This window comes from Bubalus kerabau, chromosome 4 (assembly GCF_029407905.1).
Source record: "Bubalus kerabau isolate K-KA32 ecotype Philippines breed swamp buffalo chromosome 4, PCC_UOA_SB_1v2, whole genome shotgun sequence".
Classification (NCBI taxonomy): domain Eukaryota; kingdom Metazoa; phylum Chordata; class Mammalia; order Artiodactyla; family Bovidae; genus Bubalus; species Bubalus kerabau.
In genome coordinates, this window is record NC_073627.1 from 65,604,859 (window position 1) to 65,621,538 (window position 16,680).

The 16,680-nt window shown below is 39.9% G+C and overlaps 1 long non-coding RNA gene across 2 annotated transcripts in view; it reads right to left on the reverse strand.

Moving 5' to 3' along the window:
- Positions 1–351: 351 nt before the first annotated feature.
- The window catches only part of LOC129649784 (uncharacterized), a 59,706-nt gene continuing 43,377 nt past the window's right edge, over positions 352–16,680 (reverse strand). For both annotated transcript variants that reach the window (XR_008713271.1, XR_008713272.1), the window contains exons 2-3: positions 8,890–9,037; positions 352–1,017 (exon numbers count right to left, since the gene is read on the reverse strand). This is a non-coding gene — a long non-coding RNA (uncharacterized LOC129649784). The remainder of the gene's footprint in view (positions 1,018–8,889; positions 9,038–16,680) is intronic.

The window sequence follows — 16,680 nt, forward strand, 5'->3', positions numbered from 1 at the left end:
AAGTAAGTCCACGAGTTGCAATGATTGATGCTGGAGTGCCTAGAGCCCATGCTCCACAACAATAGAAGTCACCGCAATGAGAATCCCCAGCACCACAACTAGAGAAAGTCTGCACATAGCGACAAAGACCCAGCCCAGCCAGAAATAAATAAATAAAATTAAATTTTTGGAAAGCATTTACTGAAACAAAGAAAGAAAGGGACTTTCCTGGTGGTCCAGTGGCTAAGACTCCATGTTCCCACTGCACGGGGCCCAGGTTTGATCCCTGGTTGGGGAACTAAAAATCCCACATGTGGCAATGAAGATCCTATGTGCTGCAACTAAGACCAGGAACAGCCAAATAAACATATATACTTTTAAATTTTTTTAAAAAAAGGAAGATTACAGCCTTGATTTTCCAAAGATGCACCAAGAATGATCAAGTCACTCTCATACCTTGACCCTGTTCTCCACGAATTCAAAACTAAAATTAAGTCTCTCTTTACATAAATCTATAAAGTAACATTTGAAGGTTGGTGATGAGCCCTTAAAATGGTCCTCAGGCTCTTTCAGCACACACAGAATTCCATCAAATATAATACTTGCATTCATGTGCTAAGTAGATATTTTATTAATATTTATATCTTTTTCAACAAAAGATCTTCATTTATTCACTCAATATTTAAGTATATACTGTATCCAAAGGTCTTGAAATGTTAGCAGTCTACACAGAAGACAGATAGTAGATACAGATCAGATCTAAACTTAAGTAATTCACATGATAGAGATATGAATAAAATGCCAGGAGGCTCCAGAAAAACCACCGTGATGGGGGTGGGTTGCATCAAATAAGTAAAGGGAAATGAAGAGAGAGAAGATAAGGAGAAAAGATAACTGGAAAGGATCTCTTCTTATTAACGTTTCTGCTACAAACTTCTGGAGCAAGCACATTACTCTCTAACTTCCTTTCCAGCCTGTCCTTCCAGGAGATTTCACTCTACGGACTTCAGATGGTCAGCCGCAGCACCTCAGGCTTCTCTGTGAAGGAAACACAAAGACACTGTAGGAACCGAAGATCCCCAAGAACCCACAACCCCTGAGGCCTCACTGCAGCCTCTGCACCTAGATTCATATAGAGGAAGGTCTATTTCTTCACCAGTAGATGAAGGTGGAGAAAGTCAGTTTCACAAAATGGGTTGTAGAAAAACAGAAGTGCAGTCCCCAAGAAAGGGAGAAAAGTCAGCACCATGAATCTGAATTAGCCTGCCATGTGGATTAGTGGGGCTTCCCAGGTGGCACTAGGGGTAAAGAATCCACCTGCTAATGCAGTAGACAAGGGGACCCCAGTTTAATCCTTGGGTTGGGAAGATGGCAATGGAAACCCACTCCAGTATTCTTGCCTGGAGAATCCCTTGGACAAGGAGACTGGGGGATACAGTCCATAAGTTTGCAAAGAGTCAGACACGACTGAAATGACAGCATGCACACATGGGGATTAGTAACCAGTGTAAAGAAGAGCCAAAAGGCCAAAGAAAAGTCAAAGAAAACCAAGTTGTCAATTTTCTAAGATAGAACCACAAGTCTTTCTTCTTCAGAAAGAAAAATAATCAGTGAGTTCTTTTACTTTAAAACAAAGCTGAAAGAGACCACATGCTACAAACAGCAATTTTAGCTGTGAAGTCACTACACACAGATCACAGTCAAGTGCACTGGAAATATTTTATCACTACTAATAATCACATTATCAGTATTTGCAATTAATATGTATTTTTCAAAAAACGTAGGGTCTATGCATGGTTTTCACTGTGTTACTGACATCCTCACTTGCCTGCTTATGACAGGGAGCATGAATGGTCCCAGAATGAGAATGCCCTGCAGAATCCCACAGAATCACAGTAGGAAAAGTTTTAGCAAGGGCCATTAGACCATTTTGGACAAAACAGTTACTGGGCTCTTGGGTTTATTAACAGATCAGCTGAAGAAAAATAAGTCACTACATTAAACTATTTTCTACTTATCTCCACCATCCTCTTTAAGAATACACATTTTAAAAGGAGACAATATAAAAAGGAGATAATATAAAAGCTGTTATATTAAAAACTGCTACTCTGGGATTTTGCAAGTTATCTAGAATAACAAAGAAAAAATTAGTTTGCAAATGTCTCAGCCTCAATTCCAACTATCATCTCTTACCAAACTAAAATTCATATTATTACTAATTAATTTTCTGTCTAGCGTTCTTCCAGTTTACAAAAAAAAAAAAATCAGTAACATAAAATGTTTCATAACTTTTTTAAACTGCCCTAAAATTTTAGAGGATAATATATATGTTTCAGTTAAAGTTGAGAAGTTCACCCTAGCGATGAAAACAATGAAAACATCACCCTAATCATTGGTGTAAAACACAAGATATGAACAACTATTAAAATATCTCTCTATGAAATTGATTGATTCTACTGTAGCTTCACCTAGCTATTTACTAACCAGTAAGTAACTTCCAGAAAAACATCCACTTCTGCTTTATTGACTACACCAAAGCCTTTGATTGTGTAGATCACAACAAACTAGAAAAATCTTAAAGAAATGGAATACCAGACTACTTTACTGCCTCCTGAGAAATCTGTATGCGGTTCAAGAAGCAACAGTTAGAACTGGACATGGAACAACAGACTGGTTCCAAATTGCGAAAGGAGTATGTCAAGACTGTATATTGTCACCCTGCTTATTTAACTTAGATGTAGAGTACATCATGTGAAATGGCAGGCTAGATAAAGCACAAGCTGGAATCAAGATTTCTGGGAAAAAATATCAGTAACCTCAGATATGCAGATGACACCATCCTTATGGCAGAAAGAAAAGAAGAACTAAAGAGCCTCTTGATGAAAGTGAAAGAGAAGAGTGAAAAAGTTGGCTTAAAACTCAACATTCATAAAATTAAGATCATGGCATGTGGTCCCATCACTTCATCATAAATAGATGAGGAAACAGTGGAAACAGTGAGAGACTTTATTTTCTTGGGCTCTAAAATCATTGCAGATGGGGAATGCAGCCATGAAATTAAAAGACACCTGCTCCTTGGAAGAAAAGCTATGATTAAATTAGACAGCATATTAAAAAGCACAGACATTACTTTGCTGATAAAGGTCTGTCTAGTCAGAATTATGGTTTCTCCAGTAGTCATATATGGACATGAGCGTTGGACTATAAAGAAAGCTGAGCACTGAAGAATTGATGCTTTTGAACTGTAGTGTTGGAGAAGACTCTTGAGTGTCCCTTGGACTGCAAGGAGATCCAACAAGTCTATCCTAAAGGAAATCAGTCCTGAATGTTTATCAGAAGGACTGATGCTGAAGCTGAAACTCCAATACTTTGGCCACCTGATGCAAAGAACTGACTTACTGGAAAAGATCCTGTTGCTTGGAAAGATTGAAGGCAGGAGGAGAAGGGAATTACAGAGGATGAGATGGTTGGATGGCATCACTGACTCAATGGACATGAGTTTGAGAAAGCTCTGGGAGTTGGCGATGGACAGGGAAGCCTGGCATGCTGCAGTCCATGGCTTCACAAAGAGTTGGACATGACTGAGCAACTGAACTGAACTGAAGTAACTTTTAACATAAACAAATAAAAATGTATTTAATAGTATAAATACTTTAAGTTATATAATTTTCCCTTTAAAACTAAATTGTTTTACATGCTTGTTTTTTTTTTTTTTTGGGGGGGGGTTGTTATGTAAGCAACCTCTCATCTCTGAAGATCTACCTCAGCCCTTGATCAACTGTTCTCTGTACCACAAGAAAGTCAAAGTCCTACATAGAACATGTTTCTTATATCACATCTCTTGTTTGTGTTTCTCTTCAGAGAGTATAGTCCATCAAGTAAACACTATGTTTCAAAAGCATTGGCCTTTAAAAGAGGGTACACAGGTTCTGTTGTGGGCCCCCAATCAGTGCCTCAGTGCAAAGAAAGAAGAAGTAAATGCATCACTTCAGGATGAGGAAAAAAACAGAGGCTGTGAGCAGTAGGTCCCCTCTGCAGATCTTTGGACAGTAGTCTAAAATAAAGTTACTGAGGGTATGGGCCACTGTTGGCTTTAAAGGGACTCATGAGGAATATGACTGCATTCTGGATGCTAATCTATGCTATCACACTTAGATAATTCTCAAACTATCCCTATACTGGAGATATTATCCTTACTACCATTTTACAGGTGCAGAAACCAAGGACAGAAGTTAGCGAACTTGCCCAAGGTTACAGGCTGATACACAGCAGAGCCCAAGATCCCTTGTCACCCTCTTCACAGAGGTCCCAGCTAGGCGTCCACCCAACATCTTTCTCTCAATAAGCCAATGGGAATAAAATGCCAAATTCTTAACTCTAACACCATGCTATGATACCATTTAGGAAAATTTGATGAGGGAGAAATTTCTGAATTGTAATAATGCCTTTCTATTTACTCCTTCCTGATGGATCAGATGTCAATATTCCTGATCAGTCCACCAAGAAGAAGCTGCAATTTATTAAGCCAAAATGAAAAAGGAAGCAGGGAATAAGACAACCAAATTCCATAAAAACATTGTTATACAAATGTGATTTTTAATTCAATACAATGAAGTGCTTTTCTAGCTTTGGGCTCCATAAAAAGCTGATGTTAATGTCATGCTACCTTCAAGTACATCAAAAATAACACAAAACGCTTTAGGACAACACAAGGGACAAAAAGAAAAAAGAATCAAAATGAAATATTTTTTAGAAAAATGTTATATTTGAGCAGTGTACAATTTTTTTAATTACTTAAAATTTAGATTTAGTAGAATGTATATCTTCATCTTGCCTCTGTCAATTATCTCTGAAGGCAAAGAAAAAAACTAATAAAGGCTCAAAAAGAGTAGTAAGGGAAGAGCCAGGGAAGGAGGGGAGGTGGCTGCCACCTCTGAAGCCAACAGACAGAAAGTTCCTTTCTGAGCTTTCAGCCCATACAGTGGGTGGCTTCCTTCCAGGTGGGGGCCTCATCTGAACCCCAAAGCAGTGGTTCTCAGACTCTGTATACACAATATTAACTGGATAGCTCTAGCTTCCCAGTGCCCGTAACTATGAAGATAGGGTGTAAGAATTTTCAATTTAACAAGCTTTCCAGTGATTTAGCTTGATTTATATGAAGATTATAATCTAAGAAATAGTTGGAAGAGAAATCCGGACTCACTACTCAGCAGGTGCTTCACAGATATTTGATGTTACTTTCAGAACATACAGTTTCCGTGGTGGCTTAGATGGTAAAGTGTCTGCCTGCAATGCAGGAGACCCAGGTTCGATTCTTGGGTCGGAAAGATTCCCCTGGAGAAGCAAATGGCAATCCATTCCAGCATTCTTGCCTGGAAAATCCCATGGATGGAGGAATCTGATCAGCTACATTCCATGGAGTCACAAAGAGTCGGGAGGAGCAACCCCACGTCCAAGGAGTGGTGGCTGCATGTGTGCTGGAGGGCCTAGAGGGGCTATTCCATGTTCAAGGTCGGGAGGGGCGGTGGTGAGGAGATACCCCTCGTCCAAGGTAAGGACCAGGGGCTGCGCTTTGCTGGAGCAGCTGTGAAGAGATAACCCATGTCTAAGGTAAGACAAACCAAAGTAAGATGGTAGGTGTTGCAAGAGGGCATCAGAAGGCAGGCACACTGAAACTATAATCACAGAAAACTAGTCAACCTAATCACACTAGGACCACAGTCTTGTCTTACTCAATGAAACTAAGCCATGCCCTGTGGGGCCAACCCAAGACGGGTGGGCATGGTGGAGAGGTCGGACACAATGTGGGCCACTGGAGAAGGGAATGGCAAACCACTTCAGTATTCTTGCCTTGAGAACCCCATGAACAGTATGAAAAGGCAAAATGATAGGATAATGAAATAGGAACTCCCCAGGTCAGTAGATGCACAATATGCTACTGGAGATCAGTGGAGAAATAACTCCAGAAAGAATGAAGGGATGGAGCCAAAGCAAAAACAATACCCAGTTGTGGATGTGACTGGTGATAGAAGCAAGGTCCAATGCTGTAAAGAGCAATATTGCATAGGAACCTGGAATGTCAGGTCCATGAAGCAAGGCAAATTGGAAGTGGTCAAACAGGAGATGGCAAGAGTGAATGTCGACATTCTAGGAATCAGCAAACTAAAATGGACTGGAATGGGTGAATTTAACTCAGATGATCATTATATCTACTACTGCGGGCAGGAATCCCCTAGAAGAAAAGGAGTAGCCATCATGGTCAACAAAAGAGTCCGAAATTCAGTACTTGGATGCAATCTCAAAAACGACAGAATGATCTCTGTTCGATTCCAAGGCAAACCATTCAATATCACAGTAATCCAAGTCTATGCCCCAACCAGTAACTCTGAAGAAGCTGAAGTTGAACGGTTCTATGAAGACCTACAAGACATTTTAGAACACCCAAAAAAGATGTCCTTTTCATTATAGGGGACTGGAATGCAAAAATAGGAAGTCAAGAAACACCTAGAGTAACAGGCAGATTTGGCCTTGGAATACAGAATGAAGCAGGGCAAAGACTAATAGAGTTTTGCCAAGAAAATGCACTGGTCATAGCAAACACCCTCTTCCAAGAAGACAAGAGAAGACTCTACACATGGACATCACCAGATGGTCAACACCGAAATCAGATTGATTATATTCTTTGCAGCAAAAGATGGAGAAGCTCTATACAGTCAACAAAAACAAGACCAGGAAATGACTGTGGCTCAGATCATGAACTCCTTATTGCCAAATTCAGACTTAAATTGAAGAAAGTATGGAAAACCACTAGACCATTCAAGTATGACCTAAATCAAATCCCTTATGATTATACAGTGGAAGTGAGAAATAGATTTAAGGGACTAGATCTGATAGATAGAGTGCCTGATGAACTATGGACAGAGGTTCATGACACTGTACAGGAGACAGGGATCAAGACCATCCCCATGGAAAAGAAATACAAAAAAGCAAAATTGCTGTCTGAAGAGGCCTTACAAATAGCTGTGAAAAGAAGAGAAATGAAAAGCAAAGGAGAAAAGGAAAGATATAAGCATCTGAATGCAGAGTTTCAAAGAATAGCAAGAAGAGATAAGAAAGCCTTCCTCAGCGATCAATGCAAAAAAAATAGAGGAAAACAACAGAATGGGAAAGACTAGAGATCTCTTCAAGAAAATTAGAGATACCAAGGAAACATTTCATGCAAAGATGGGCTCAATAAAGGACAGAAATGGTATGGACCTAACAGAAGCAGAAGATATTAAGAAGAGGTGGCAAGAATACACAGAAGAGTTGTACAAAAAAGATCTTCACAAACCAGATAATCACAATGATGTGATCACTGACCTAGAGCCAGACATCCTGGAATGTGAAGTCAAGTGGGCCTTAGAAAGCATCACTACGAACAAAGCTACTGGAGGTGATGGAATTCCAGTTGAGCTATTTCAAATCCTGAAAGATGATGCTGTGAAAGTGCTGCACTCAATATGCCAGCGAATTTGGAAAACTTAGAGGTGGCCACGGGACTGCAAAAGGTCAGTTTTCATTCCAATCCCAAAGAAAGGCAATGCCAAAGAATGCTCAAACTACTGCACAATTGCACTCATCTCACATGCTAGTAAAGTAATGCTCAAAATTCTCCAAGCCAGGCTTCAGCAATACCTGAACTGTGAACTTCCAGATGTTCAAGCTGGTTTTAGAAAAGGCAGAGGAACCAGAGATCAAGTTGTCAACATTCGCTGGATCATCAAAAAAGCAAGAGAGTTCCAGAAAAACATTTATTTCTGCTTTATTGACTATGCCAAAGCTTCTGACTGTGTGGATCACAATAAACTGTGGAAAATTCTTAAAGAGATTGGAATACCAGAGCATCTGACCTGCCTCTTGAGAAACCTATATGCAAGTCAGATAGCAACAGTTAGAACTGGACTTGGAACAACAGACTGGTTCCAAATAGGAAAAGGAGCACGTCAAGGCTATATATTGTCACCTTGCTTACTTAACTTTTATGCAGAGTACATCATGAGAAACGCTGGGCTGGAATAAGCACAAGCTGGAATCAAGATTGCCGGGAGAAATATCAATAACCTCAGATATGCGGATGATGCCACCCTTAGGGCAGAAAGTGAAGAGGAACTAAAAAGCCTCTTGATGAAAGTGAAAGTGGAGAGTGAAAAAGTTGGCTTAAAGCTCAACATTCAGAAAACAAAGATCATGGCATCTGGTCCCATCACTTCGTGGGACATAGATGGGGAAACAGTGGAAACAGTCAGACTTTATTTTTGGGGGGGTCCAGAATCATTGCAGATGGTGACTGCAGCCATGAAATTAAAAGCCGCTTACTCCTTGGAAGAAAGTTATGACCAACCTAGATAGCATACTGAAAAGCAGAGACATTACATTGCCAACAAAGGTCCATCTAGACAAGGCTATGGTTTTTCCAGTAGTCATGTATGGATGTGAGAGTTGGACTGTGAAGAAGCCTGAGCACTGAAGAATTGATGCTTTTGAACTGTATTGGGGAAGATTCTTGAGAGTCCCTTGGACTGCAAGGAGATCCAACAAGTCCATTCTGAAGGAGATCAGCCCTGGGATTTCTTTGGAGGGAATGATGCTAAAGCTGAAACTCCATTACTTTGGCCACCACATGCGAAGAGTTGACTCATTGGAAAAGACTCTGATGCTGGGAGGGATTGGGGGCAGGAGGAGAAAGGGACGACAGAGGATGAGATGGCTGGATGACATCACTGACTCGATGGATGTGAGTCTGAGTGAACTCCGGGAGTTGGTGATGGACAGGGAGGCCTGGCATGCTGCATTCATGGGTCGCAAAGAGTCGGACACGACTGAGTGACTGAACTGAACTCAGAACATACACTCTTTCCATGGGCCTACCTGTGTCAGCATCCATAGGCCTGTGTTCTTCATCAGGAGGTTTAGATGGTGGCCAAGCAGCTGGGACTCTCCTGGGAAACTGCCCTTTGATATAATCCAGTGAGTGTGTGGGTTGACTAACTGCAGCCCATGTGTAAAGTTGATCTAGCTGTATTAAAAAAAAAATAAGCTACTTTAATTTAATCATGAAAAATGGAGTCTTCTTAACTGATACTTTTAACACCATGTCTATCATAAATATATGTGTGGTAGGCATATATGTAGATGCAAACATACATAAAACAGGAAACAGCATTTTGCACTATTCGATGTAGATTTATCACATAAACTTTCTTTCACACTTTTTTTTTTTCATAACCATATGTGTTTCAACTTCTATGGTAAAATTTAAGTCTCTTTCTTTGGAGGTACAAGGCCATGTGTGTCTGCAGGGAATTACAAGGTCAGAAAATCCACTCAATCACAGAGTTCCCTGACTAAGCATCTTCAATGCAGTGGAATATGATTTCCCTTTGAAACACTTGTGTAAACACTTGTGGCAAAATCAGAGAACAGGCAGTACTGGGCACTCAAGAACAATAAATAGCTTTTCGCCTTCAACAACAGAAAGCCCAAGAAACTAAATATCCTCAATCAAGGTCGGGAACAGTTTGGGAGAGGAACTATAAAGAAATGTGAACTTGCCAAGAAAAAAATAACTGGACAGGAATCTGGCAAAGAAAGCTCTTCCCAGCTGGAGACCAACAGAATCTGGACAGAGTGAGAAGCAGGCTCATAGCTACACCTTGTTCCAGGAAGCCAAGTGGGAACCTTAGAAAGGAGGCCACTCTGAGGCTGTAGAGAACCTCAGAAACTGCCCGCTAAGATTTCAGGGTAACAGGTGCTTCAGGATGCAGGCACCAATGTACAAAAGCCCTGAGTTCTCTTCATGACATCCTCCTTACTCACAGTTATATTTCCCTAAACCTTTTGATCAACACAGCAAATAAAGCAGAGAGAGTAATTGAGTGGTAGAAACAAAACCAAAAACATAATGTAAACACCATGCTGAGACTGAACTTGAGTCAACCAATGGAGAGGCATTGCTATTTCCAAAGAGTTGCTTCACAAATTAATTGAAGAACTTCCTAAAATATTCTTCAGTGTCAACAGTAAAATACAATGTATATATCAGTTTAAGCTTCACCTTTAGGGACATTCACTGCCCCTATCCAAGAACTCAGATTCTCAGGTCTCATTCAGGAAGGGTCCCACTGTAGACCCTTCAGCCAGTCACATCTTTCACTTACCTACATCTTGATTGACACCAGGTCTACTAAATAACAGAAATAACTTTTTAATGGAAAAATGAGTGGTTTAATTAACATGATATTACAAATGAGCTCTCATTGGTAAAAGTAAAGGAATTCAATGGACATGGACCAGCAAATCCCTGTCCAGGGATTAGACATCAGAGAATATCCTCATTCTGGCAAGAATAAGGTGAAATGTGGGCAAGGGGCAATATCAAGGCTCAATGTTCCCTTCACATCCACAAAATGTGACCCTCTCATGTAAGGAGCAGCCAAGCACCTGGCAGGGGAGCAAGCTGTATGTTTCCCAAAAGGGGGACTCTGACTTAGAGAGCTTCATCATCCTAATAATAAACCCACTCAGTCTCAGACTTCATTTGCCCCACAGAAAAGAGTCAGCGCCAGCAGCCATGGGGACAAGTGGTTTCACTCAGGATTTCATCATTCAGCAAATACGAAGTTTGCTAAAAGTGCTCCGTAAAAGCCTACATAAACCACAAACAACCTGGCCAGTCCTGCAGTCTTTCAGCCCCACCCCAGGACTGGAACACATACAGACCTGTAAGGTGACAAAACCTCTCTTTCATTGTACGGCTCCACAAGCAGGGAATAAGCAAGCACTAAGTTCTGTTATAGTTTTTCAAGAATCAAATGTCAACTCTTCCACCTGTCCTTTTTCTATAACCCTCCTATTCATCCTCCCAAATTCATCTCCCCACATGTCCTAAATCAAGCTCCACTCCACTGTAATGCCCCAACCTAGCCTTCCCCATGCACAGCATCTAACCAAAGATTAAATCCCACTGGGTTCTCCACCCAACTCCCAAATCACAGCATGTTAGTCCCGCCTCTTGTTGACAGTTAACAGCATGCAATCCAGGTCAGTGACTGAACACGTTTCTGAGTACACTTCGCCATCCCTTAACCGCCTGAACTACTTCAGCACATGAAGTGTGTACACAAGTCCTGTAAAATTCCCAAGCACTCCATAAAAGCCATTTAATGTCTACTGAATTAACACACTTGTCAGATAAGAAGAAAAAGCAAGAGAGATGGTTAATCAATATGAGAACAGCTGGAGCTGTGATCTCATTTTTTTCATCTGCTTATTAACAAAAGTACCAGAGGGGTACTTTGTGTGCATTAAATGGAAAACAAAGGTGTCAAGCAATCCATTATATCTAAACCTATTCACAACTGTACCATGTTAAAAAAAAAAAAAATGGGGCAGACAAAACTCCTAGGATAGAACCAGAACTGCATCCCAGACACATCTCCTAACTTTAGAATACCTTCATGTCCTCACCAGTAACTCAGAAACAATGCCTGTTCTTGTCTTTCTACAGGACTGGAGTGAGCAGGGCAAATGCTACATGAAAAGAGCTGTGTAAACCACATGGTATAACTCAAACATAACTACCACAACAGCTACTTGCTTTGATTTCTTTTTTATTTTTGGTACATTAAATTTACTCATAATAATTCTAAAAATGAACAATTTTGCCTTTTTAACAAAGTATAATAAAACTCCCTAAACAATACTTGATATTTACAATTCAAAATCAAATTAGCATAATATTAAATATTTACAAAACTGTATCTTTTAAAGGGCTTCCCTAGTAGCTCAGATGGTAAACAATTTGCCTGCAATGCAGGAGACCTGGATTTGATCCCTGGATTCGGAAGATCCCCTGGAGAAGAGAATGGCTACCCACTCCAGTATTTTGGCCTGGAGAATTCCATGGACTGTATAGTCCATGCAGTTGCAAAGAGTCAGACACAATTGAGCAACTTTCACTATCTTTAAAATATATATAAGTTTTTTAAATTTTAATTGGAGGCTAATTACAATATTGTAGTGGTTTGCCATACATTGACATGAATCAGCCATGGGTGTACATGTGTTCCCCATCCTGACCCTCCCTTCCCATCCCGTCCCTCAGGGTCACCACAGCACACCAGCTGTGAGCACCCTGTCTCATGCATCAACCTGGACTGGCGATCCATTTCACATACGATAATATACATGTTTCAATGCTATTCTCTCAAATTATCCCACCTGCACTTTTTCCCATGGAGTCCAAAAGTCTGTTCTTTACATCTATGTCTCTCTTGCTGTCTCGCATATAGGGTCATTGTTACCATCTTTCTAAATTCCATATATATGCATCAATATACTGTATTGGTATTTTTCTTTGACTTAACTCTCTCTGCATAATAGGTTCCAGAAGTTACATACAACTTTGTAGAACTGACGTAAAAGAATGGCTCAAAAATTGGAGATTTTTCCTTCATTCCTAAAAAAAAAAATGCATCCAAGAAGCTGTGAAGATTCTTGAGAACATGAGGCCTTTAGTTTCAGTACCAGTGCCTGTCTTTGTGCATCTAAGAACTTTGCACAGGTGAGGGGCTACTTACAACACTGGGATGGATTGGCCGGAGCTCCACTCTCTCCAGTAGTAGTATAGTAACACTGATCTTTGACCTCAACCAGCACAATATGTAGTTTGCACATGTTGATTAAAGATGTTCAGTTTGATTCAGAACCTTGAGACTCAATTACTTAATTGAGCCTCTTCAGAACCCTTGGCTGTAAATGTCACTTGCCTCACTTTCTGGGAGTCATCTACACTTTTGAAAGGACAGCCAACCTGCTCAGGTGCCCCAGGCCCATCGACTCGGACAGGTAGTCAAGCTAAGCAGGGACATGGTTTCCCTTACAATGTTTAAGGCTCTTCAACATGTAATGCCATCAGTTACCAGTGTGTAAAACAAACAAGGCATCAAATAAGCCACCACAGAGGCAGGAAGAGTGACAGGGACAGGGATGTGAGGAGGGTGCAACCCAGTTCCCACTTAGCAAATGCTCACTAGAAACAATGGAGTGAGTGGACAGATGCAAATCTCCATCAGTTTGTGCTCAAACAGGAATGCATTATAGCTGTACAACATTAGGCAAAGTTACTACCCACTATGCTCCTCCACATGTAGTGTGCAATTTAATTAACTATGTGACCTTCCTTTGATAAAGGACCTAGAGTTCTAAGTAGTGGATTAAAATACTGAACCTACTAACTGCTAACAAGCTGACTCATGTAATTTTGGAGGATTATAAATAATGTTGGTTTTTTAAAATGCCCAATCATATATATGTATTTATTATTCTAGGTGCTAGCTCCCATTTTCTCAGTGCTCTTTAGCAATTAGAAGTTTTTAGCATTTATATCCTTTCCAATGTTCAATATTATAATATAAAAACTAGAAAGTAAGGTAGAAAATTGAGGATTCTGCTTAAAAACAACAACAACGAGAAGATTAGTGTTTTGTCCTCATGGTGTATTCTACTTTATTCTGTATATGCCACTTTCTCCATTCTTGGAGATACAAAATGCGAGTACAAACTTTAAAATATGACAAATTACACGGAGAAAATTGGCTGGCGCCACAACTACCTGGTTGCCACAGCATTTGGAAACTGAGCCCACAATTTCAGAAAAACGATTACGTAGTTGAAAGCGTCAGTCTGGTCTGTTTCTAGCTGATGAGGACATCTGAGGAAATGCCAAATGCTCTTTAGGCTCACTGACTGTGGTTGCTTCTGGAGAGAAACTTCATAAGAGAGAAAACACTGCTAGCAAATATTCCCAAATTCAAGTAAGGGGTTCACTTGAGAACAGGTCTCATGGGTAGGCAGCTGAATGCTTTGTGTTCTGTGTGTCTCATGTTTATGTTTTGCCATTCTCAATTCAGAATGGCCTCATTGGAGATAGTACTCAGCACATGAACTTCAAAGACACCTGGAAATTTCTCTAAGACTTCTGATGACTGAAACACAGCTATACAATGTCTAAACTCATTTCCTTCAATTAGAATTTCATACTTAAAGTTTGTTTTAATTTTTTTTGCCATGTTTAGTATAATAATGCTAACTTTTTACATTTATCAAAGTAGTTATAAGGGGGTGGGCAGGGCTGAATTAAGGGACGTGTCCAGAGATGGCTATGGACTTAGAAAGTCATTTTAGGCACCATGTCTGCTGATGGCAGGGCTGTGTTCCCGACCAGTTGGTTGTTTGGCCTGAGGTGTCCCAGGACTGAAACTTACAGGCTGTTGAGTGGAGCCAGGTCTCCATATCAGGGGCCCAAAGTATCTGCCTCTGACTCCAGCCAGAGTTCACATAGGCCCCTGCTGTGTCTGCCATCAGCTTTTATGACTCCAGAGAGAGCTACAGTCACCTCTTTGCCTCTCCAGGAGACCCTCCTAGACAGGCATTGTGATAAAACTGAAAAAATTCAACTTGGGGAAACAAGATTTGATGTCTGGATTCCAAGCCAGAGGCAGGCCTGCCCAGCTTGAAGCTTTGCTCTTCAGAACACAGGCACAAGTCACCCCTAACAAGAAATCAACACAAACAACCCAACCAACATTTCCCTCCAAGGGCAAAAACCAAAAGGAAGAAGTAACACAACCCTAAATCTTGAGAAACGGAGACCTCAAGTGGAGCAAGTAAGAAAAAAAGTGACGAAAAGAAAGAGAAGTATAGTGCAAATGAAAGAGCAATCAGAAACTCACAAGACCAAATAAATGAAGAGGAAATAACCAATCTCCCTGAAAGAGAATTCAGAATAATTAAAGATGCTCTGAAGACTTGAAAATAGAGTGGAGAAAGTACAAGAAGCATTTAACTCAGTTAATACAATCTCCAAGGACATAGAAGAAATAAAGAATAAGCAAACACAAATGAACAACAAAATTACTGAAATTAAAAACACTCTAGAAGGAACCAATAGCAAAATAACTGACAAAGGAACAGCTAAGTGAGCTGGAGGACAGAGTGGTGGAAATAACTGCTGAAGCACAGAATAAAGGGAAAGGAATTAAAAGATTGAGGATAGCCTCAGAGACCTTTGGGACAATATTAAATCAACATTCGAGTTATAGGGGTACCAGAGGAAGGAAAAAAAGACACTGAGAAAATTTTTGAAGAAATTATAGTTGAATCCCCCACATGGGAAAGAAAATAGTCAATCAAGTTCAAGAAGCACAGAGAGTCCCATAGAGGATAAACCCAAGGAGAAACACACTGATACACATATTAATCAAGCTAACAGAGATTAAGCACAAAGAAAGAATATTATGTGCAGCAAGGGAAAAGCAACAAGTAACATACAAGAGAAAACTCATACGATTAACAGTGGATCTTTCAGCCGAAACTCTGCAGACCAGAAGGGAATGGCAGGATATATTTAAAGTACTGAAAGAGAAAAATCTACAACCAAGATTACTATACCTGGCAAAGATCTTATTCAAAATTGATAAAGTCAAAAGCTTCACAGACAAGAAGTTAAGAGAATTCAGCACCACCAAACTAGCCTTGAAACAAACAATAAAGGGACTTTACATAGCCAGTAAATACAAGAGAAAAGAAAGACCTACAAAAACAAACTCAAAATAATCAAGAAAATGTCAATAAGAACATATGTATAAATAATTACCTTAAATGTAAATGGATTAAACGCACTAACCAAAAGGTACACACTGACTGAATGGATACAAAAACAAGATCTATTTGTATGCTTCCTCCAGGAGACCCACTTCAGACCTAGAGACACATACAGACTGAAAGTAAAAGGATGGGAAAAGATATTCCATGTGAAAGGAAACCAAAAGGAAGCCAGAGGGCAATCCTTATTTCAGAAAAACAAATAGACTTTAAAATAAAGAATATTATAAGAGACAAAAAAGGACATTGCATAATGATCAAGGGATCAATCCAAGAAGAAGACATAACAATTGTAAATATTTATGCACCTAACATAGGAGCATCTAAATACATAAGGCAAACACTAACAGGCTTAAGACAGAAAATCTACAGCAACATAATAATAGTAGGGGACTTTAACACCCCACTTACACCAAAGCACAGATCATCAAAACACAGAATCAATAAGGAAACTCAAACCTTAAATAAAACATTAGACCAAATGGATCTAATTGATGTCTTCAGGACTTTTACTCCAAATGCAGAATACACTTTCTTCTCATTGCATATTGAACATTCTCCAGGATAGACTATATCTTGGGCCACAACTCAAGCTTCAGTAAATTTAAGAAAATTGAAATTGCATCAAGTGTTTCCTCTGACTGCAACACTATGAGACTAGATATCAACTACAGGGGGGAAAACTGCAAAAACACAAACTCAGGGAGATTAAACAATATGTTATTAAGTAACAAAGAGGTTACTGAATTAATTCTTCAAGAGATGGGAATACCAGACCACCTGTCCTGCCTCCTGAGAAATCTGTATGCAGGCCAGGAAGCAACAGCTAGAACTGGACATGGAAAAATGGACTGGTTCCAAATTGGGAGAGAAGTATGTCAAGGCTGTATATTATCACCATGCTTATTTAATTTATATGCAGATTATGTCATAAGAAACGCTGGGCTGGATTATGCGCAAGCTGGAATCAGGGTTGCCAGGAGAAATATCAATAAC